Raw genomic sequence first — 24,682 nt, 5'->3', positions numbered from 1 at the left:
ACTGAGGTGCAGCACTGGTCTGAAGTTTGATCCTTTTCGGTGGGGCACTTACATAAGCCTTTCATATTTCATATTTTCATATTCATAATCAGGGCTTCAACTTGTGTGGTTAAGGTTTTTTCACCTGGCAGTCTGGGTGTTTTTTTTCTCTGCGTAAACAGTCTGGACCAGAGTCTTTGGTATGCAGAATTAGACGGACATCCCAATCACTGTATTATGACTGTTACATCACTGTGCCATCTCAGGCCGATTCCACACACTGAAAAGTGCTCTTGTGATATTAGTAATGCAATTTACAATTTACAATTTAGTTATTTGGCAGACGCTTTTTACCAAAGCGACTTACAATTGGTGCATCAGTCGGATTTCTAATACCTTCAACAGAGATCATAATAAGACTAAGCGTCAAATTGCCCCTTTGCATTGCGCCCCGGGAATATTTTTACAAACAGAAATACAAGACAAAGATTTTTTTTTTTTTTTTTTTTTGGGGGGAAGGGAGGTTAGGCATTGGGGGACAGGTGTGTTCTAAAGAGGTGGGTTTCAGTTTCCTGCGGAAAATGGTAAGAGATTCCGCAGTCTTGACTGCATGGGGGAGGTCGTTCCACCACCTCGGGGCAATGGCGGAGAAGAGGCGAGGTCGGGAGGAGCGGCTGCCGGGTTCCCGGAGTGAGGGGACCGTCAGCTGACCAGAGGTCATAGAGCGGAGGGTCCTAGTTGGCGTGTATGGCGTTATAAAAGACTGAAGGTATAATGAGGCAGAGCCTCTTGTGGCCAGGTAGGCCAGCACCAGTGTCTTGAACTGGATGCAGGCAGCTACCGGAAGCCAGTGGAGCGCAGTAAGCAGTGGAGTGACATGAGAGTGCCTAGGGAGGTTGAATACCAGGCGTGCAGCGGCGTTCTGCACGAGCTGGAGCGGCCTGATGGCGCAGGCCGGCAAGCCAGCCAGTAGGACATTGCAGTAGTCCAGGCGGGAGATGACAAGCGCTTGGACCAGGAGCTGGGTTGCCTGTTGCGTGAGGAAAGGGCGGATTCTCCTGATGTTGTATAGGGCGAATCTGCAGGATCGTGTGACTGCTGCGATGTGCCCGGAGTATGTCAGCTGGTTGTCGAGGGTTACGCCAAGGTTTTTGGCTGCTGAGGTGGGGAACACCGCAGATCCCTCAATGGTGATTGTAGTGTCGATCGCTGGGGAGTTCTTAGCAGGAAAAAACAGGAGCTCCGTTTTCTCCGGGTTAAGTTTGAGATGGTTGGCAGACATCCAGGAGGCAATGTCAGCTAGGCAGGCTGCGATGCGAGGTTGAACCTGGGAGTCCGAGGGAGGGAAGGAGAAGAACAGCTGTGTGTCATGCAACTTATCCATTCAGCTGTTAACTCAGTGGACAGTGAGAGAAGAGTGAATGATTGTACAATGTCCAGCTGTCTTTGCAAAGGATTTCCTCAGACAGACATATAAATTCTGGTAGCAAATTTGGTGGCAGCAGTTGTGTTGCAGTTTCTCAGATAAACAGATAGAAAAAAAACAAGCTAGACTCCAAAACACCATGGCTGCTTCTTGGGGTGCAATCTTAACCCTGTCGACCATCGTCACATAAACCGTTAATCACAACGATATGACTGAATCTGTCAAGGTGCAAACTGGGTTTGTAAGTGCACACTGTCACTGGGTCTCTGTTTCTGCCATCCAGATAAAGCCCAGGCCCCAGAGTGATAGAGCATGGACGCGGGAGGTTATGTTTGGTGGAGTGAATGAGAGTCATGTTGTCTGCATTGTAAAAGGAAACATGGCCTCTGTCACAGTCTACATACAGCCCTATCTTTCTGGGTTTCTCCTGGACGCCTGTCAGAGCAGTAGTGTCATATCCATTATTCCTGAGGATATACCCTTTGTCATGTTGTAAGAGGAGTTCAGCCTTGTTGTACCTATGACCTGGAACTGTCCACGAAACAACAGAGTTTCCCTCCAATCCTATGCTCCAGTCTAACTTTTCTCCAACCTCCACCTCCCAGTAATGCTGCCCACAGCTAAAGGCTTCTCTTGATTTTGTCTCACATCTACAGTCATCTTCCTGGTCTTTCAGCCTTTCCGGCCGACGGACACTGCATCTATCAGAGGACACCTCTAGGGAGTAATGATTACCCAAAGACAGACACTCTGGGACTGATGCACACACAGAAACACAGAATTTATGTAAAGACATTTCTACAACACTGCAACACTGACAACACTTGCATTACAATTAAACAGATAAAATGGGTGAATTCTTGTTAAATTGTTGTTACAGTTTACTGCGGTTTAATAAGGAATAAGCGAACTATTATTTATCTAACATTATTATCGTTGCTGTTGTTGTTGTTGTTGTTGTTGTTATTATCTCCCCAAGGAGGTTATGTTTTTGGTACAGTTTGTTTGCCTGTCTGTCTGTCAGTCAGCAGGTGCGGTTTGTTTGTTTGTCTGTTAGTCAGGAGGAAAAAATACCAGGCCAGTTTTCGTGTGACTTGATGGAGGGGTGTAGCAGTCACCTCACACATCACTGTAGAGACAAAACATAACAGCCACCTCACACATCACTGTAGAAACAAAACATAACAGTCACCTCACACATCACTGTAGAGACAAAACATAACAGTCACCTCAAACATCACTGTAGAAACAAAACATAACAGCCCCCTCACACATCACTGTAGAGACAAAACATAACAGTCACCTCACACATCACTGTAGAGACAAAACATAACAGTCACCTCACACATCACTGTAGAGACAAAACATAACAGTCACCTCAAACATCACTGTAGAACACAACATAACAGCCCCCTCACACATCACTGTAGAGACAAAACATAACAGTCACCTCACACATCACTGTAGAGACAAAACATAACAGTCACCTCACACATCACTGTAGAGACAAAACATAACAGTCACCTCAAACATCACTGTAGAGACAAAACATAACAGTCACCTCACACATCACTGTAGAGACAAAACATAACAGTCACCTCAAACATCACTGTAGAGACAAAACATAACAATCACCTCAAAAATCACTGTAGAGACAAAACATAACAGTCACCTCACACATCACTGTAGAAACAAAACATAACAGCCACCTCACACATGACTGTAGAGACAAAACATAACAGCCTCCTCACACATCACTGTAGAGACAAAACATAACAGTCACCTCAAACATCACTGTAGAACACAACATAACAGCCCCCTCACACATCACTGTAGAGACAAAACATAACAATCACCTCACACATCACTGTACAAACAAAACATAACAATCACCTCAAAAATCACTGTAGAGACAAAACATAACAGTCACCTCAAACATCACTGTACAAACAAAACATAACAATCACCTCAAAAATCACTGTAGAGACAAAACATAACAGTCACCTCAAACATCACTGTAGAAACAAAACATAACAGCCCCCTCACACATCACTGTAGAAACAAAACATAACAGTCACCTCACACATCACTGTAGAGACAAAACATAACAGTCACCTCACACATCACTGTAGAGACAAAACATAACAGTCACCTCACACATCACTGTAGAAACAAAACATAACAGCCTCCTCACACATCACTGTAGAGACAAAACATAACAGCCTCCTCAAACATCACTGTAGAGACAAAACATAACAGTCACCTCAAACATCACTGTAGAGACAAAACATAACAGTCACCTCACACATCACTGTGGAGACACATGCAGCAGGTAGGTAAGAAATAAGCCATGTCTACATGATCCTTACTATTTGTTTTCCAAGTTGATATGACCAAAACAAGCCTATTTAAAGGTTATTGTGGGCTTGCATGACACACGCATAATCTCTAATCATTTTGTACAATAAGTTAGGTTTCACAATCATACATTCTTTGATTTTTTGTCCTAATAATTTTGGAAAAATATCCAAACATATATACCAGTTGCAGATTTGAATATCGTAGAAGAGTGGATCATTGGCCTTAGCAGACGGTTATTATTGTTGTCAGTTATTGTTGCTGTTGTTGTTGTTTGCAGTCTGAGTGGATCAAATTTGAGGTTCTTTTTCTGCAACTATCGTGTCCAAAAACACGTTTTATAAGCTCTTTCCATTTGAGTGCTACATGCTTCTGAACCCGAACATCTGTTCCACGAGGTCCTGTCCACCGGAGTGCAGTTCCTGTCTAACTCACCTGATTCAATGGTTCCCAGCATCTCCTCCCGCACAAAGAACTGCAGGTGAATCTCATATGGTCCCAGGAATAAGGAGTCTGCAGGCTGTGGCATGCTAAAAGTCCATGGAGATGAGAGGGTGTATTTTTCATGGTCATTTATAGGAGGTGTACCCAAATCAAACTGTATATTCCAACTTAGGTTAACCATGAGACAATGCAAAGCAGAACTTACGTTTCTTCCTGTTCATTTGTCAATTTCTCTAATGCAGAATGTCCTTTATCCATCCACCACTGCACAGACATACACACAAACACAGGAGTGCACACACACACACACACACACACACACAGACACCAAATGTGTTCATGTGTGTGTGTGTTCGTGTGTGTATGTGTCTCAGAGAGATAGAGAGGGAGAGACAGAGAGAGAGAAGGAAAGAAGGAAAGAGAGAGATCACATTGTCTGATCTTATTCAGACTAATACAGTGTCAGTAATGAGAACAGTAATAGATGATCAAACCTGTGAATCGTTGTCACTCTGGGCCTCATATGGTTCCAGAGAGGAGGAGGCTGATCCTCTGAAAAATGTATGTGTTTATATATCTCCTGTGCGACTCTGCAGCTGCCCTACGCGTGAACTGCCTAATTTAAATACCAACGCCTAATTTAAAACCAAATTAAATCTGGGATTAAGGTACGTGAAACTTTCACTATGGCAAATGCTCAGCCTGTTCAGTGTGTCGAGTGCAGGATGTTTAGCCATTCTTCCTCCGTCATTAATAATAGCTCTGTTTGTGCTAAATGTGCATTAGTTAGCTCCCTGACGGAGAAGATTGTAGCATTAGAGATGCGCATCCAGATGCTAGAGAGGCTTAGTGAGAGTGAGAATAGCCTAGTTCCTGTAAAAGAAAATCTGGATGGCTCAGGAAGAGTTAGCAGCTCTCCGACTCCGGCACTAGAGCCCTCACAGCGGGGCGAATGGGTGACGACTCGGCGGCATAGGTGCAAAGCCAAAGCTAACGCTAAGGCTAGCCCACGAGAGACGCACCACTCCCCGCTTCACGTGTCAAACAGGTTTGCCCTCCTCAGTGAAACACCCGCTGAGAAACCTGAAAGAGCTCTGGTTATAGGAGATTCCATTCTACGGCACGTGAAATTAGCTAGACCTTTAGGGGCACCAGCAGCCTTAGTTAGCTGTATACCGGGAGCCAGAGCGCCGGACATAGCAAGTAATCTTAAAGTGTTAAGTAAGCACAGGTTTTCTAAGGTAGTTTTTCATGTAGGAGCTAACGATATACGCCTTCGTCAATCAGAGGTTACTAAAAGTAATATCGTAGAGGTGTGTAAATTAGCGAAGGCGATGTCCGATGCAGTAATATGCTCTGGCCCCATCCCAATCCGGCGAGGCGATGTAGCTTACAGCAGGTTATGGTCGCTGAACTGCTGGATGTCCAGGTGGTGCTCTGACAACAATGTGGGCTTTATAGACAATTGGAATAGTTTTGAGGGCAAGGCTGGCCTCTTAGGGCGAGACGGTGTCCATCCCACTCGGGAAGGTGCTGCTCTCATTTCTTGTAACATAGCGCATAGTCTCAGAACAGTTAATCCGTGACAATCCAGAGCCAAGGCCAGGGAGCAGGCAAAAAGGCTAAACCGACCGTCTGCTAGCTGCACAGAGTCGTCACCCAGGTTAAACTATATTGAGACTGTGTCTGTTCCCCGACCTATACGAAAATGTAGAAATACTCAGAGAATTTGTTCTAGTAATCTAATTAACATAGATTTAAATCATACAGAATGTACCGCCAGCACCTTCGATCTAAAACTAGGACTGTTAAATATTAGATCTCTTACTCCTAAAGCGCTCTTTGTCAATGAAATTATTACTGATCAGGAGTTTAATGTACTGTGTTTAACAGAAACGTGGATCAAACCAAATGAGTACGTCGCATTAAATGAAGCTAGTCCTCCCGGATACAGTTATATACACCAGCCTCGTGTAACTAGCAGAGGAGGAGGCGTTGCAGTTATTTATAATGATAGCCTAGGCATCATACAAAAACCTCTACATAAATTCAATGCGTTTGAAGTTCTTTATACAAACATAACATATGTAGCCACAAAAAATACCCAGTCTATCACACTAATTATTATCTATAGACCGCCTGGGCCGTACTCTGAATTCCTCTGTGAATTTGCAGATTTTATCTCAAACCTTGTTATTTCTTTAGACAAAGCTCTAATTGTCGGAGACTTTAACATTCATTTTGATAACCCACAGGACCCTCTGAGAACAGCGTTCGTGTCCATTCTAGATTCAGTAGGGATTAATCAGACGGTCATAGGGCCCACTCATAATGGTGGCCACACCCTCGATCTTATACTAACACTCGGACTAAATGTAGGAAGTATAGTCACATTTCCACAATCTGAAGCTATCTCAGATCATTATCTTATCTCATTCAAAATATTTCTTAGTAATTATATATGCAGCTCGCCACGCTATCATAATAAACGTACGTTTACGCCAGCTACGACGCAGAACTTTATCAATAATCTCCCAGAGTTATCAACTTTGACTGGAACAATGTCACACCCCACAGAACTTGATCAGGCAACTGAATCTTTAGAGTTAACATTCCGCAACACCTTAGATAATGTGGCCCCACTTAAAAGGAAAATAATCAGAGAGAAAAAACTAGCTCCCTGGTATAATGAGCACACACACGCCTTAAAACTTACCACTCGAAAATTAGAACGTAAATGGCGCCAAACTAAATTGGTAGTATTCCAGTTTGCATGGAAGGAGAGCCTCCTGAGCTATAGAAAAGCTCTTAGTGCCGCTAGATCAATGTATCTCTCCACCCTAATAGAAGACAACAAAAATAATCCTAGATTTTTATTTAATATCGTATCAAAACTAACTGGGAATAAAAGCACCTCGGAAACAGGCACACCATCAATGTTCAGTGGCGACGCATTTATGAATTTTTTCAATAGCAAAATTGAAAATATCAGGCAAACAATCCAGGCTATAAATTTTAAACCAGATAATTTGATCACTAACACTGTAGATAACAATATAACTATATCAGATCAGCGATTAGAATGTTTTACTCCCCTTCAGGCGACCGAATTGACCTCACTAATTTCTTCATCAAAATCACCAACTTGTGTACTAGATCCCTTACCTACACGTTTCCTTAAGCAGATACTGCCAGTAGTCATCGGACCGCTTTTAAAAATAATCAATTCCTCCCTTAGTACTGGCTATGTACCTAAATCTTTTAAACTAGCAGTTATCAAACCCCTAATTAAAAAACCTGACCTTGACCCCTGTTCATTGACCAACTACAGGCCAATATCTAACCTCCCCTTTATTTCCAAGATCCTAGAAAGGGCTGTAGCACAGCAGTTATGCTCATACTTACATAAGAATAACATCCATGAACTGTATCAGTCAGGATTTAGGCCTCATCACAGCACAGAGACAGCACTGGTTAAAGTTGCAAATGACCTCTTACTGGCCTCTGATCAGGGTTGTGTCTCCTTGCTTGTGCTACTTGACCTCAGTGCAGCCTTTGACACCATTGATCATACCATTCTCCTTGATAGACTAGAAAATGTTGTTGGAGTTAAGGGAACGGCCCTCTTATGGCTTAGGTCCTACTTAACTGATCGTTATCAGTTTGTTGATGTAAATGGTGAGTCCTCTGCACATACTGAGGTAAAGTTCGGAGTCCCGCAAGGTTCTGTTTTAGGCCCACTGCTTTTCTCTTTATATATGCTACCTCTAGGTAATGTTATTCGTAAACACGGTATTAGCTTCCACTGCTATGCTGATGACACACAGTTGTATGTCTCAGCGAAGCCAGACGAGAGACACCAACTTAACAAAATTGAGGAATGTCTAAAGGATATTAGGCACTGGATGCTTACGAATTTCCTCTCACTCAACACTGAAAAAACAGAAGTACTTGTACTAGGATCACATGCAGCTAGGAGTAAGCTTTCCGACCACATAGTTACTCTGGATGGCCTTTCTCTTTCATTAGGTGCAGCAGTAAAAGATCTTGGTGTAATTATTGACCCCAGTCTTTCATTTGAAGCTCATGTAGATAATATTACCAGGATAGCCTTCTTTCATCTTAGAAATATTAACAAGATAAGAAATGCATTGTCATTTCAAGATGCTGAAAAATTGGTTCATGCTTTCATTACCTCTAGATTAGACTACTGTAATGCCTTACTGTCTGGATGCTCTACTAGGTGTATAAATAAGCTACAGTTAGTTCAGAATGCAGCAGCCAGAGTTCTTACTAGAACCAAAAAATATGATCACATCACCCCTATCTTATCCACACTACACTGGCTCCCAGTCAAATCTCGTATTGATTATAAAATCTTACTATTAACATATAGAGCATTAAATGGTCTTGCGCCACAGTACCTGCGCGAACTCCTGGTCTTTTATGATCCACCACGCCTACTTAGATCAAAAGGTGCAGGCTATTTGTTGGTACCTCGAGTTATGATGGCTACAGCAGGGGGCAGAGCCTTCTCTTACAGAGCCCCACAGTTATGGAATAGCCTCCCAATTAATGTTCGAGACTCAGACACAGTCTCTATGTTTAAGTCAAGGCTGAAAACTTATCTGTTTAGCCAAGCCTTTTGCTAATAGCTCTTTACTAGGCAAAGGAGCAGATCTGGAGGGTTCTCGGGCATAGATTGTTTGGTGAACTGGGATGTTTGGATGCTGTCGCCCCCCCACTTTAACATGTTCACTCAGGTTTGTTGACTGTGGAGTGGGTGGCGCCTTGTGTCCCAGAGTGCCATCATGTCCATATTACCTTCTAGCTCTCCCTTTTAGCTATGCTGTACTAGTTAGTCTTGCTGGAGTCCCTGCCTGCACTCGGCACACGATGTATATTTACCTCAACCATTATGTGGAAATGAACATCTAACAATGTCCCTCTCTCTCTCTCTCTCTCTCTCTCTCTCTCTCTCTCTCTCTCTCTCTCTCTGTCGAGCCACACATGCTACTCCTGAGACACCAGTGATCCTGACTCCTCCCGCCCTGTGGACTGATCCATCCTGGTGTAATCATCTTCCATCCCCCGTCAGCCTCCTGTCTACATCACCATCCCCTTTGTTCATGCCCCAATTTATTTTCAGCTGTAACTGCCCACGTGGTCGGCACCTATTGCACACCTGTCTGACCAAGGAGGGGTCTCCTCTCTCTGTGGTCCTCCTCAAGATTTCTCCCATTTTCCCATTTCCCTCTTGGGTTTTTGGGGAGTTTTTTCTTGCCCGCCATGAGGATTAAGTCAGGGGGTGCCGTCATATTTTGATTTGACTGTTGTGGCCTGTAAAGCCCCTTGAGACTGTAAACAGTGATATTGGGCTCTAAATAAACTTGAAACTTATATATATATATATGAGGGCCAAACAGGAAATATATCAACATAAACCCAAATATATAAATACAATTCTTGAATATATAAATGTAACTCTGAATACATAAATGTAATTCCTGACTATATAAATGTTACTCTGAATACATAAATGGAACTGCACATATATTAAGCGTTAGGCCACAGGGGCAGCCATGTTTTAATGGCTAAGGAAGCAGGCTTGAGACCGTAGGGTTGCTGTTTCAAACCCCGGGACTCGCAGGATGAAATGTGGGTGGGGGAATGGGCAAACAGCTCTATTCCCCTTCCACACCCACAGCACTTATCCCAGGGCATGCTGCCCACTGCCCACTGCTCCTCATGTGTTCTCACTGCTGTCTATGGGATGGGTTCAGTTCACTACTCACTATTCACAGTGTGTGTGATCACACAGATTCTAATTCTCATAAATGTGATGCTGTATATATAGATATATGATAAAACTTTCACATGTATGTGTTGGCACCTCTCCCCCCCCCACCCCAGTTCACTCAACAAAATGAAATTGATAACTTTTCTATAATGTTTTGATCTGTGTGTGATCAAACTTCCTCTGATCTTTCATGGGTGTTCTCCAGTTCCTCTAGTGCAGACTCTTCATCATCCATGGACAACTGTCCACAGACACACACACACACACACACACACACATACACACAAACAAAGGCACACACCCACATGCACACACACACATGCACACACATAAACATACACACACACAAACGCACATACACATACATTTTGACTATTGTGGCCTGTAAACCCCTTTGAGACTGTAAACAGTGATATTGGGCTCTAAATAAAATTGAAACTTGAAACTTAATAGATGATCAAACCTGTGAATCGTTGTCACTCTGGGTCTCGTGTGGTTCCAGAGAGGAGGAGGCTGATTCTCTGAAAAATGTCCGTGTGTGTGTTTGCGTGTGTGTATAGCTTAAAATGTTTTTTTCTTGTCATGTATGTTTGTTTGTACTAAAACCTCTTACCCTTAAATTCATTTAACAAAATGAAATTGATAACTTTTCTAGAATGTTCAGCTCTGAAGTTTGATGATACGTACTATTCTGGTGTTTGCTGGGTTTGCTTCAGTTCCTCTGTTACAGAGTGCCCTTTATCCATCCACCACTGTTAACACACACACACACACACACATGCGCACACACAGAGTGTGGGAGAGAGAGAGAGAGAGATAAAAGACTTGTGCGATTATTAAAGTATATCATTACTCTGATCACATTTAGACTAATACAGTGTCAGTGATGAGAACAGTAATAGATGATCAAACCTGTAAAAACATTCGTCAGACTGATGAATGTCTGGAGGAGATTTCACTATGTCTTCATTCTTCCTCCTGTCTTTAAGTAAACTCTCTATCACACTCTTTTTTTCCTCCATAAGTTTCACTGTTTTCCTCTCCTCCTCCTCCTCCAGCTGTTTCTTCACCTCCTCCTCTTTCTTTCTCAGGAACTGATGCATCTCCTCAAACTGAGCAGAGATTTGAGCTGAGAAGAGTCTGGATTTCTCCTGTCAATATTAAACACATTCACAAACCCCAAGATTAATCAGCTCTGTGGTGATAAATAATGATTTTAAACGTAAACATTTAATCACAAGTAAGTGTGAGTCACAAGTTAACATAAAACTGTCTCACCTTATTTTTCAGTTTGTGTCATAATGAGATTTTGCAGTTTTGTGATCTCAGCAGTGGAGAACCCTAAAGCATGTTTCACTTCATCCTGTATAGGAAGTACAAAAATGAAACAGGGTTCTGTGAAGCATAGTTGGAGAATTGGAAATTGAACCACATGACCAGTAGAGGGAGCCAAAAAGACTGACTGAATTTATGGGAAATCACGTGTCCCATGTATAATCTAGAAAGAGGTGGAAAGAGATTGACTATAAAGAAAAAAAATAATGGTTTTTCTACATGCTGTAAAACAAGGCAAATATACAATATTATAACACTTAATCCCAAGTTATTAAACCACAAATACTGGGAGATGTGAGAAGTTTGTTAAACTTTGCATTGTCAGGGTTCTGTGTGTGATAATCAGTGATTCACCCGTCTTGTTTTGGCCGAGAGAAAAAAATGAAATGTGCAAAAGCGTGAGTGAGAGAAAAAAAGAGTGAGAGAAAAAAAGAGAGAGTGAAAAAGAGAGAGAGACACAGAGAGAGAGAGAGAGGGGAGAGTGTGAGTGTATGAGAGAAAGAAAGAGAGAGAGAGTATTTGTGTGTGTGTGTGTATGAGAGAGAAAGAGATAAAGAGAGTGTGAGAGTGTGTGTGTGTATGAGGGGGAGAGAGAGAGAAAGAGAGAGAGAGAGCGTGTGTGTGTGTGTGAGAGAAATAGAGAGAGAAAGGGAGAGAAGAGAGAGTGTTTGTGTGTGTGAGAGGGACAGAGAGAGAGAGAGAGAGAGAGAGAGAGGGAGAATGTGTCTGTGTTTGTGTGAGAGAGAGAGAAAGGGAGAGAGAGAGTGTGTTTGTGTGTACGTGAGAGAGAGAAAGAGAGTGTGTGTGTGAGAGAGAGAGAGAGAGAGAGAGCGAGCGAAAGAGAGAGTGTGTATTTGTGAAACAGAGCGAGAGACTGTGTGTGAGAGAGAGAAAGAGAGAGAGAGAGTGCATGTCTGTGTGTGTGTGTGTGTGAGAGAGAAAGAGAGAGAGAGTGTTTGTGTGTGTGCAAGAGAGAGATAGAGAGAGAGAAAGAGAGTGTGTATTTGTGTAGAGAGAGAAAGAGAGTGTGTGTGTGTGTGTGTGTGTTTGAGAGAGAGAGAGAGAGAGAGAGAGAGTGCACGTGTGAGACAGAGAGTGTGTGTCCGTATGTGAGAGAGAGAGAGAGTGAGAGAGAGAGAGAGTGAATCTGTGTGTGTGAGAGAGAGGGTGTGTGTGTGTGTGTGAGAGAGAGAGAGAAAGAGTGAGAGAGAGTGTGTGTGTGTGTGAGGGAGAGAGAATGTGTGTCTGTGTGTGATAGAGAGAGAGAAAGAGAGAGAGAGAGAGAGAGAGAGCGAGAGAGTGTGTGTGTTCAGTATCAATTTCAATGTTTTTATATGCAATGATATTTTATTTTTGTCTTTCTCTCTGACATGTGCATGTTCACAGTGTGTTTGTAACAAAATAAAAACAAATAAACAAGAATTTAAAAGTAAATGCACAAGAATCTCTGAAAAAAAAAACAAGCAAACAAATCTCTACAAAATTTTGTAAATGAATGAATAATTGTTTATTATTACAATCACACATTTCTGAAACATCATTAAAACTCTGACACATTTGTGTGTGTGTGTTGAAGTGTAAATAAATGTAAATGATACATATGAACATTGTGTGTGTTCATGTGAAAAAGAGAAAAAGAATGTGTGTGTGTGTGTGTGTGTATGTCATAGTGTGTGTTTATTTATTTTATCTGACACAGAGACACTGAGGATAAAAAAGAAACAGTAAACCCTGCATAGAGGGGTTCAGTGAATGTGCAGTGGAATGTGTGTAAGTGTGTGAGTGTGTGTGTGTCAGAGGAGACGCTGTAGAAGGACACAGTTCCAGACGACCAGTCCAGATACACTCCTACTCTGTGTGTGTGTGAGGGGTGGTGAGGTATGACAGTGACCTGTTTATTGTGACGGGCAGAGTAACTGTAACCATAAAACCCCAGACTCCAGGACTTTTCATTGAGTCCAAACACACAGTCAACACTCCCTCCTTTCCTCCTGATTCCTTTATATGTCACTGATATTTCAACACCATTATCTCCACTCCACTCAGTCTCCCAGTAACAGCGTCCAGTCAGACTCTCTCTACACATGACCTGATAACACTTATCAAATCTCTCTGGATGATCAGGATACGACTGATTCTCTCTCACCCATGTCACCTTTCTGTTCCCCTCAGACAGAGAGAGGTGTGTGTGTGCTGTGTTTGGGTCCAGTGTGAGATCACAGACATCTACAGAGAAGAAGAGAAATTAGAGGAGAAAACACATCACACACTCTCAACTCTGTGTGTGTGTGTGTGTTTTATACTAAATGGAATTATTATATCATTAGTATTACATTATTAAATATCATATTTATTTTATTTAAATCTCAGTATTATATTATTATTATATTATGTTACTATAAGGAGTCTGAGTGTGTTATAGTTGATGTGTGTGTTACTGTTGTTTGACCCTTGACCCAGTGTGTTTCCCTCTCGTGACTTGAACCCGTTTCTGACCAGTTTTCCACTTTACCTATTTTATTCACTCACTTTCTGTCTTTCTTTTGTTCACGCACAATAAAATTATATACAAAATTTACAAAATTAAGTAAAAGTCATATTTTATCTCATATTATTATCTCTCTTTTTTCATTAAATGGAGAAGATAAACAAAAGGTTTTTTTTTTTAGGAATTTAGATAAATGGTCTCTTTTCCATGGGTAAACCAAACTCAGTGTGTGTGTTGTCTGTGTGTGTGTGTGTGTACTCACATTTTCTTAATCCTGGTTTGATCCTGAATTTTCCTCCATGGTCCACACTACAAGAGCAACAGACAGTGGATGAGTCTCACTCACAAACACACACACACACTAACACAGACACACACACACACAAAAAACACACACACACTGTACTGACTTAAGTCGACAGTGTTGATTCATCTGTGTGGAGAGACGCTTCACTCCTGAGTCTCCTGGGTGATTGTAGCTCAGATCCAGTTCTCTCAGGTGTGAGGGGTTTGAACTCAGAGCTGAAGCCAGAGAAGAACAACCTTCATCTGTCACTAAACAACCAGACAACCTACAGAGAGAGAGAGAGAGAGAGAGAGAGAGAGAGAGAGAAAGAGACAGAGAGAGAGAGAGAGAGAGAGAGAGAGAGAAACATACATACAGACAGAGATAAAATATCAACTCATCTGGTTTGTGAAGTGTGATTCATTGTAAAGGTTCCACTCTGTTTTACCATAAATGTTGATTTTGTTAAACTATCACATTAACTAAACTCACAGACCAGTTACTAACATTAGTTGTACAGAAACTGGGGGAAATTCATCTACTTTTCTGATAAGTATGTTTCTCACACAACAGTACTTTAATAATCATATTATACATAAACTTGGTCACATTTTAATGTGAGCACACTCATTTTAAACACTGTATTTACGTTCCTGACTAATACTGACCTCAGTATCTCCAGTTTACAGTGTGGATCCTTCAGTCCCACACAGAGAAAGTTCACTCCTGAATCCTGAAGGCCATTGTTACTCAGGTCCAGTTCTCTCAGGGGACAGTTTACTGACTGTAGATCTGAGGCTATAGATGAACAGGACTGTTCAGTGAGTTTACAGAGAGCAAGTCTGGAGAGAGAGAGAGAGAGAGAGAGAGAGAGAGGAGGAGATAGACAGACATAAAATATCAACTTGTCATCTGGTTTGTGAAGTGTGATTCATTGTAAAGGTTCCACTGTTTTACCATAAATGTTGACTTTGTTAAACTATCACATTAACTAAACTCACAGACCAGTCACTAACATTAGCTGTACAGATACTGGGGGAGATTCATCTACTTGTATGATCAGTGTGTTTCACACACAACAGTACTTTAATAACCATACTATACATCAACCTAGTCTCATTTTAATGTGAACACACTCATTTTAAACACTGTATTTACATTCCTGACTAATACTGACCTCAGTATCTCCAGTTTACAGTGAGGATTCTTCAGTCCCACACAGAGAAAGTTCACTCCTGAATCCTGAAGGTCATTGTTACTCAGGTCCAGTTCTCTCAGGGGACAGTTTACTGACTGTAGAACTGAGGCTATAGATGAACAGGACTGTTCAGTGAGTTTACAGAGAGCAAGTCTGGAGAGAGAGAGAGAGAGAGAGAGAGAGAGAGAGAGAGGAGGAGATAGACAGGCATAAAATATCAACTTGTCATCTGGTTTGTGAAGTGTGATTCATTGTAAAGGTTCCACTGTTTTACCATAAATGTTGACTTTGCTAAACTATCACATTAACTAGACTCACAGACCAGTCACTAACATTAGCTGTTCAGATACTGGGGGAGTTTCATCTACTTTTATGATCAGTGTGTTTCACACACAACAGTGCTTTAATAACCACACTATACATCAACCTGGTCTTATTTTAATGTGAACACAGTCATTGTAAATACTGCATACTGACCTCAGTATCTCCAGTTTACAGTGTGGATTCTTCAGTCCCACACAGAGAAACTTCACTCCTGAATCCTGAAGGTCATTGGTACTCAGGTCCAGTTCTCTCAGGGGACAGTTTACAGACTGTAGAACTGAGGCTATAGATGAACAGGACTGTTCAGTGAGTTTACAACCAGCAAGTCTGGAGAGAGAGAGAGAGAGAGAGAGAGAGAGAGAGAGAGAGAGAGAGAGGGAGAGAAAGACAGAGAACATTAGCATTCACTCATTTAAGAATTAAAAATTGTACTGATAGAGTTTGACAAAAAGGTGTTAAATGTGAAAATTTTGCTTAAATTGCTCAAACACACAGTGTGATATTTTTGGGATGAGAGTAAATTGTAATTAACTGTAAATTTAAAACTGGAGAGATTACTGAAAATTTAAATAAGAAATAAGAGATCAAAAAGGACAACGCTTATAAAACTGTCAGTCAAGTTCATATTAAAAGGACTAGTCATGTTCCACACAGAACAAAAGCGAGACAGACACCCTGTTTACTGGCCAACTCATTAAACATGTAAAGATCAAAAGCACAGTTGGTGAATTCGATGACAAGTATGGTTACTTGTAGGAGAAGAAACTCAAATTTACCACAGAAACTGAAAGAATTTTCATTTACCGTTGAAAATGTTATCCTAAATGTTGAGTTATTTGCCGTCAAATCGAAGAGAAACTTTTCAACTCTGTGACCGTTGCCACTGCACTGAGGCTAACAGCGTGTGTAAATAACGGTATTCAGAGACTAATTACAATATCTTATTCATTCAAAACCCGTCTGAATAAATACGTTAAACATTTCACTGGCGGTTTTCCACAGGTATTTAAAAAGAACACAAAACTTACTTTGTACACGAAGGTAAAGAGGAAAGACACAGAGAATCCGACATTTCCCAGACACTCGACGCTCGTCGGTCTCTCTCAAATTTGACCTCAGAAAATTCACCCCTCGCTCTCCGGCCGTTAGCAAGTCTCTCGGTTTCCCACTGGCTTTGGTTGCTTAAAAAACGACGGCTTAAAAAAAGCCTTAGAAACCGACTGCAAAGTCCTCTATGAAATTTCATAAATTCTGCTTATATAATAAGAGACTGATCAGGTGTGCAAGTAAAATCTCTTCGACATCAACGAGCCCAGTGATAAATACAGCAAAAAGACCCGAGATCTGACAGCTTCTCTCGCTGGTTCAAAGTGATCACACTGACCTGTAGAAAGCCCTACTGTGGCGTATTCATAACCTTTCAAACGGGGTTCTGCTTGTACGATACAAAAACAACCAAATACATTCTGCTGAGTATGTCAGAAATTACACAAATAATTCATTTTTTTCTGAATGACTCGACTTCCAGTGCAGGTCCACAGAGAGAGAGAGAGAGAGAGAGAGAGAGAGAATTTTTTGCATTCCTATAACTAACATTGCTCTGACAGTTATTCCACAAATATATAAAAATAACAAGAAACTTACTTTACATAAGCGCAAACGAGACAGGTGTACGAAGAATCCCGGATTTCCTATACACTCGATGAGCGTGGGTCACTATGATGTTCATTAACGTTAAATGCATGAACCGTTTGAATTAATCATTCTTTTTATTACAGGCTCGTGACAAGAGGTTACTCTTCACATTTCAGTTAAAACTGCCGCTCTACTAATCAAAGCGCCGTAAAGTAGCCACTCAAAACGTCACTCGGCTATTCTAAAACACAGACTACCGCCATCTAGTGGGTTTGATACGTCACTACACAACTGGATCATTTTATATCACTACATCCCCTTTCCTTTGAGGCATCAGAGCGAGTTATTCCGTATAATAAAGTTAAAGTGTGCAAGAACAAACTGTTGGAGAGGTTTCTTTGGTTTATGAAAACATTGTAACAGTTATGTAATCATTTTGTGTGAGTTAATCAACATAATCATTTTTCTTTATCAATAATTCTTTTGCATTAAGAATTTATAACAATATAATAATTTATATTAAAGTAAATGTATGAAATTCTTTTATAAAGATGTGATCTGTAAATGGAGGAATAGAAAGGTCATTGAGTTTGTCTCTGTGCAGAGAGTGCCGATGGTCAAACATTCAAGGTTACATGGTGTGAGCCTTTTTTGGAGAAGATGAGAAGTCTGACTGTGTTGGAATATAGCCAAGGGCACTAGGACAAGATGAAAGAGTGCTCTCATTTATTCTTTGAATTCTCTAACAAGCATTCGTTTATTTGTTTATTTATCAATACAGGTGCTGATGTGAGACAGTATTCTCAGTTATTTTTTTAGTTTGGCCTGGGTCAAGATGTCAGTTCCTGATTATATCATTAGGAAATGACGGTGTCTAGCAAGATAGGTAAAGAAGAGAAGATGGGAAGTCCTCTAATGACTGTCTTGACAACCATTGGATAATCCTTGATATATCATATGATTTTAGTATAACTATAGGTGATGTGTACCGGTTAGTTAGTCACTCCCAGGACCGGCTCTGTTTCTTGTATGCTGCTCTGAGTTTATGCAATAAACGTATAGTGCATCAGACTCTGAAAACTTTGACTGTCTTTTTTTAAGAAGGCGAACAGTGTGGCTGGATTCTCAGTCACATCTGGCCCAGGCTGAGAATTCTCTCCCACAAAACCCTTGCATACGATTAAACTGAAATAAACACCAAAGAAATGTCCAAAAGAAACAAACATAAGTGATCATAAGTTGAACAAAAGCAAATGGCCAAAAAAAGAGGAATGAATAAATGAATCATCAGTAATGAAGGAGCACTGGGCCTCTGCAGTTCTTTGCATGGAGCATTTACATGGTGGATTAACACAGCGCATTTGGTCCGGTGAGTTTTGATTTGTCTGTCACAAGTAGATCCAATTCATTTGCTGAGATGGTCAACAGGGTCAACTCAGAGTAAGTAATAAACCTCATAATAGAAGAGTCCTATGACTTTGTTTAGAATAAAGCCAGAGGGCTCCTCTATTAGGAGGTTTACTATTTACTCTGAGCTAACTAACTCTGAATTCTCACTAAACCCAATTTCTGGAATCCCCCCCAGGACTAATGGCTGTGTGACAGGCTATGTAAGTTGCTACCTTCAGCTCCCTTCTCTGTCTTGTCTGGTTTTACTTTGAGACTGTGGATCCAATGTCCGTAAGCCTCACTGACGAGAACGGTGCTGTGTTTCTTTTAGGTTTATCAGTGCTTCCATGTTGAAGGAGATCTGCATGATGGATCTGTGTCTCTTTCTCCCACTCTTTTTTCTCTGTATTTGGCCACTTAGTCCCTGGTGTTGTTAGTGAAATTTTGGTTTGTTTTGATTTGTCTGGGGAAGGGGAGGGGTGGAGGGAACAGGGTTGTGGACACATCTGACACCACAACAAACATAAGGAGATGTTCTCTCTGCTTTACATTAACTCTGAGTCTGTATGTGCCCTTAGTTTCCATGTGTTGTCCACTGTAGGCCTTGAGCTGTACGGCCTTCCCGTGAATGTGAGGCTTTATTTTCACTGCTCTGATATCACTCTCACTAATCAAACTGCCCTTTGTCCCAGCGTCCAGTTTGAGTGGAATTAAAACTCCATTTATTTGCAATGGCATCGTCCACTCATTCTTTTTTAACACTGTTCACATTAGACTGGTCAGTGTGTGTCTGTTCAGAATTGTCATGAGTTACCAATGCCCACAAAGAACATGTCACTAACATCAGTCTCTTCTATCATACACACACCTTGACCCTTGTTCTGTTTCCCTTTGGAGAAACACTGTTTTGTACAAATAATTTTTCCTTTGGACAGTATTTGCCATAAAATGGACATTGCTTTGGAGCATGTCACAGGTCACATCTTTTACAGTTAAATGTGTCTTCTCTAAGGTATATTTTGAACTTTGTTTGATCAGTAATTCCTTTCTTTTCCAGACACCGTTATGGCCACTGCTGTGCTTTCACTGACCATGGCTCCCACCATTTCCCAAATGTTTTATTGTGTATCAGGGTTCATTCACTCACGTGACATATGCTCACAGAATGAGATAAAGTAAAGTCAGTCTCTCTGAGTGGTCTCTCTCTCATAACCTGATATCTCCATCTCCTCATTCCTACAGTGACTATAACAATACACCTCTCTTCTACCCAGTGTGTAGAACAAACATTAGAATCAAGTTTGTTGGGAAAAAGGATATGAACCCCATCACTACCATTAGAACCATGAGTGAGAAAGACCTTCCCCTCCCACCACATGCCCCAGTCTACCTCATTAAACTCCATCACTACATGTCTCTGTCAAAAACATGATGTCAGTCTAATCTACCTCATTAAACTCCATCACTACATGTCTCTGTCAAAAACATGATGTCAGTCTAATCTACCTCATTAAACTCCATCACTACATGTCTCTGTCAAAAACATGATGTCAGTCTAATCTACCTCATTAAACTCCATCACTACATGTCTGTCAAAAACATAATGTCAATCTAATCTACCTCATTAAACTCCATCACTACATGTCTCTGTCAAAAACATGATGTCAGTCTAATCTACCTCATTAAACTCCATCACTACATGTCTCTGTCAAAAACATGATGTCAGTCTAATCTACCTCATTAAACTCCATCACTACATGTCTCTGTCAAAAACATGATGTCAGTCTAATCTACCTCATTAAACTCCATCACTACATGTCTGTCAAAAACATAATGTCAATCTAATCTACCTCATTAAACTCCATCACTACATGTCTCTGTCAAAAACATGATGTCAGTCTAATCTACCTCATTAAACTCCATCACTACATGTCTCTGTCAAAAACATGATGTCAGTCTAATCTACCTCATTAAACTCCATCACTACATGTCTCTGTCAAAAACATGATGTCAGTCTAATCTACCTCATTAAACTCCATCACTACATGTCTCTGTCAAAAACATGATGTCAGTCTAATCTACCTCATTAAACTCCATCACTACATGTCTGTCAAAAACATAATGTCAATCTAATCTACCTCATTAAACTCCATCACTACATGTCTCTGTCAAAAACATGATGTCAGTCTAATCTACCTCATTAAACTCCATCACTACATGTCTCTGTCAAAAACATGATGTCAGTCTAATCTACCTCATTAAACTCCATCACTACATGTCTCTGTCAAAAACATGATGTCAGTCTAATCTACCTCATTAAACTCCATCACTACATGTCTCTGTCAAAAACATAATGTCAGTCTAATCTACCTCATTAAACTCCATCACTACATGTCTCTGTCAAAAACATGATGTCAGTCTAATCTACCTCATTAAACTCCATCACTACATGTCTCTGTCAAAAACATGATGTCAGTCTAATCTACCTCATTAAACTCCATCACTACATGTCTCTGTTAAAAACATGATGTCAGTCTAATCTACCTCATTAAACTCCATCACTACATGTCTCTGTCAAAAACATGATGTCAGTCTAATCTACCTCATTAAACTCCATCACTACATGTCTGTCAAAAACATAATGTCAATCTAATCTACCTCATTAAACTCCATCACTACATGTCTCTGTCAAAAACATGATGTCAGTCTAATCTACCTCATTAAACTCCATCACTACATGTCTCTGTCAAAAACATGATGTCAGTCTAATCTACCTCATTAAACTCCATCACTACATGTCTCTGTCAAAAACATAATGTCAGTCTAATCTACCTCATTAAACTCCATCACTACATGTCTCTGTCAAAAACATGATGTCAGTCTAATCTACCTCATTAAACTCCATCACTACATGTCTGTCAAAAACATGATGTCAATCTAATCTACCTCATTAAACTCCATCACTACATGTCTCTGTCAAAAACATGATGTCAGTCTAATCTACCTCATTAAACTCCATCACTACATGTCTCTGTCAAAAACATGATGTCAGTCTAATCTACCTCATTAAACTCCATCACTACATGTCTCTGTCAAAAACATGATGTCAGTCTAATCTACCTCATTAAACTCCATCACTACATGTCTCTGTCAAAAACATAATGTCAGTCTAATCTACCTCATTAAACTCCATCACTACATGTCTCTGTCAAAAACATGATGTCAGTCTAATCTACCTCATTAAACTCCATCACTACATGTCTCTGTCAAAAACATGATGTCAGTCTAATCTACCTCATTAAACTCCATCACTACATGTCTCTGTCAAAAACATGATGTCAGTCTAATCTACCTCATTAAACTCCATCACTACATGTCTGTCAAAAACATAATGTCAATCTAATCTACCTCATTAAACTCCATCACTACATGTCTGTCAAAAACATAATGTCAATCTAATCTACCTCATTAAACTCCATCACTACATGTCTCTGTCAAAAACATGATGTCAGTCTAATCTACCTCATTAAACTCCATCACTACATGTCTCTGTCAAAAACATGATGTCAGTCTAATCTACCTCATTAAACTCCATCACTACATGTCTCTGTCAAAAACATGATGTCAGTCTAATCTACCTCATTAAACTCCATCACTACATGTCTCTGTCAAAAACATGATGTCAGTCTAATCTACCTCATTAAACTCCATCACTACATGTCTCTGTTAAAAACATAATGTCAGTCTAATCTACCTCATTAAACTCCATCACTACATGTCTCTGTCAAAAACATGATGTCAGTCTAATCTACCTCATTAAACTCCATCACTACATGTCTCTGTTAAAAACATGATGTCAGTCTAATCTACCTCATTAAACTCCATCACTACATGTCTCTGTTAAAAACATAATGTCAGTCTAATCTACCTCATTAAACTCCATCACTACATGTCTCTGTCAAAAACATGATGTCAGTCTAATCTACCTCATTAAACTCCATCACTACATGTCTCTGTCAAAAACATGATGTCAGTCTAATCTACCTCATTAAACTCCATCACTACATGTCTCTGTCAAAAACATGATGTCAGTCTAATCTACCTCATTAAACTCCATCACTACATGTCTCTGCCAAGAACATAATGTCAGTCTAATCTACCTCTAATCTACCTAACACAAACACACAAACTCTCACATACACACACACGCACACATACACACACACACACACACAAAACACTATATAATTAAGGATCCAAATTCTAGTATAAGGACATACAGTTCCGTTTATAAAGGTCAGTACTAGACTGCAAATGAAATTAATTGTGTTTAATAAGTGCAGCAATGGTTAATTATGAACAGGTAAGAAAAATGTACACTCCCTGTGGAGTATAGAAAAATATATACAACCTGTACTTTTAAGAAACTACCCACTAATATAGCGGCTTTGATATTTTCTGCCTCTCTGAAAACTCTCCTGTCATGTCTTCTGACTCACACTGGGACACAGCAAGACAACAGAGCAAGATTTCAGCATAGTAGTCAACATAACAAGAGATCATTTTAATCCAGACAACACAGGAAAGCACACAAGAGAATCGATGTGAGAAAATATTGATTTAAGACATCGGAGGAGAAAATTTAACAGTTTAAGATTTTTTAGCAACCCATGTCCACACTGATTCTGAATCAGTAGGAAAGTCATTATTCTGCAAATAACTGTATAAGGTTACAATTCTGGCAATGTTAGCTTCTTGAGTGACAAACCCATCTGCCACAGTTAGCTACTTAACAAAGTTAAAGCTACTTTAACTATTTTAATTGATACACAGACAAATGGAAGTCTTCACGTGGCAAAAGTCATTTCAGGTGAAGAAAAATGAATTTGTAACTGATATACGCATCAAATTTGCCCGTCTGTTCTTTAATAAAACTAGGGTGACCATATTTTGGTTTTTAAAAAAGAGGAGAGCAGGGGGGTGGCAGGGGGAATGCATTTCCCTCCTAACTTACAGGGGAAATTTAAGAGTCTGTCACTTTTGGTTCCTGTCGTTGCACATGTAAGACTGATGGTTGACCATGCCAATGCAATGTGAAACTGCATCTGTACTTAACTGCCACAATACATAGTCAGCCAGTCTTTAATAAGGCAAATAACTGCTGGCATAATAACAGAGGCAGAATGACCTTATTTCTCTCCATTCAAGTTTTGGTGGTGTTACGGCTTTCTTAAGGTCTCTTGGCTGTTGCTGCGGTGTTAACGGTAATGATTGAGATGCAGTTTAACCAATGTTTGTGACATGATACTGTACATGACCATCCATTGGTGAGAGGGCGGGACTTAAAGAAAAAGGTCAAAGCAATGCGAATACACATACAATGAATGATGACTGTGGAAAGCAAAAGCCAAATCCCGAACATTTTTGGCGATTTAGAAATCTCGGTGGGACGCATTTTTATGGTCCGAAAAAGAGGACATATCTGGGAGAAAGAGGACATATGGTCACCCTAATAAAACCAGACTGATTGTTCTTAAGTTCACATTCCACAAGTTACTGACTAATACTGACCTCAGTATCTCCAGTTTACAGTGTGGATTCTTCAGTCCCACACAGAGAAGCTTCACTCCTGAATCCTGAAGGTCATTGTTACTCAGGTCCAGTTCTCTCAGGGGACAGTTTACTGACTGTAGAACTGAGCCTATAGATGAACAGGACTGTTCAGTGAGTTTACAACCAGCAAGTCTGGGGAGAGAGAGAGAGAGATAGAGAGAGGCAGATGTTTACTTTACTGATGGATGTAATCAGTAGATCTACAGAGAAAGAAATAATTACAGTTCATGAAAAAATGCTTTAAAGTTACACACTCCTCTGTCTATTAATTACTCTATTACAAGTCTTTATTTATATATGTATATATACACACACACACACACACACACACACATATATATATATAATTAATCAGTGCAAACAGGTTTCAAATAACCTTTTAACTAAAGGGGAAAGACATGAACACA

The sequence above is a fragment of the Chanos chanos genome, chromosome 9 (genome assembly GCF_902362185.1).
Source record: "Chanos chanos chromosome 9, fChaCha1.1, whole genome shotgun sequence".
In the NCBI taxonomy this organism is placed as follows: Eukaryota; Metazoa; Chordata; class Actinopteri; order Gonorynchiformes; family Chanidae; genus Chanos; species Chanos chanos.
The sequence above is the reverse complement of the archived record's forward strand: the minus strand, read 5'-3'. Positions refer to the sequence as shown.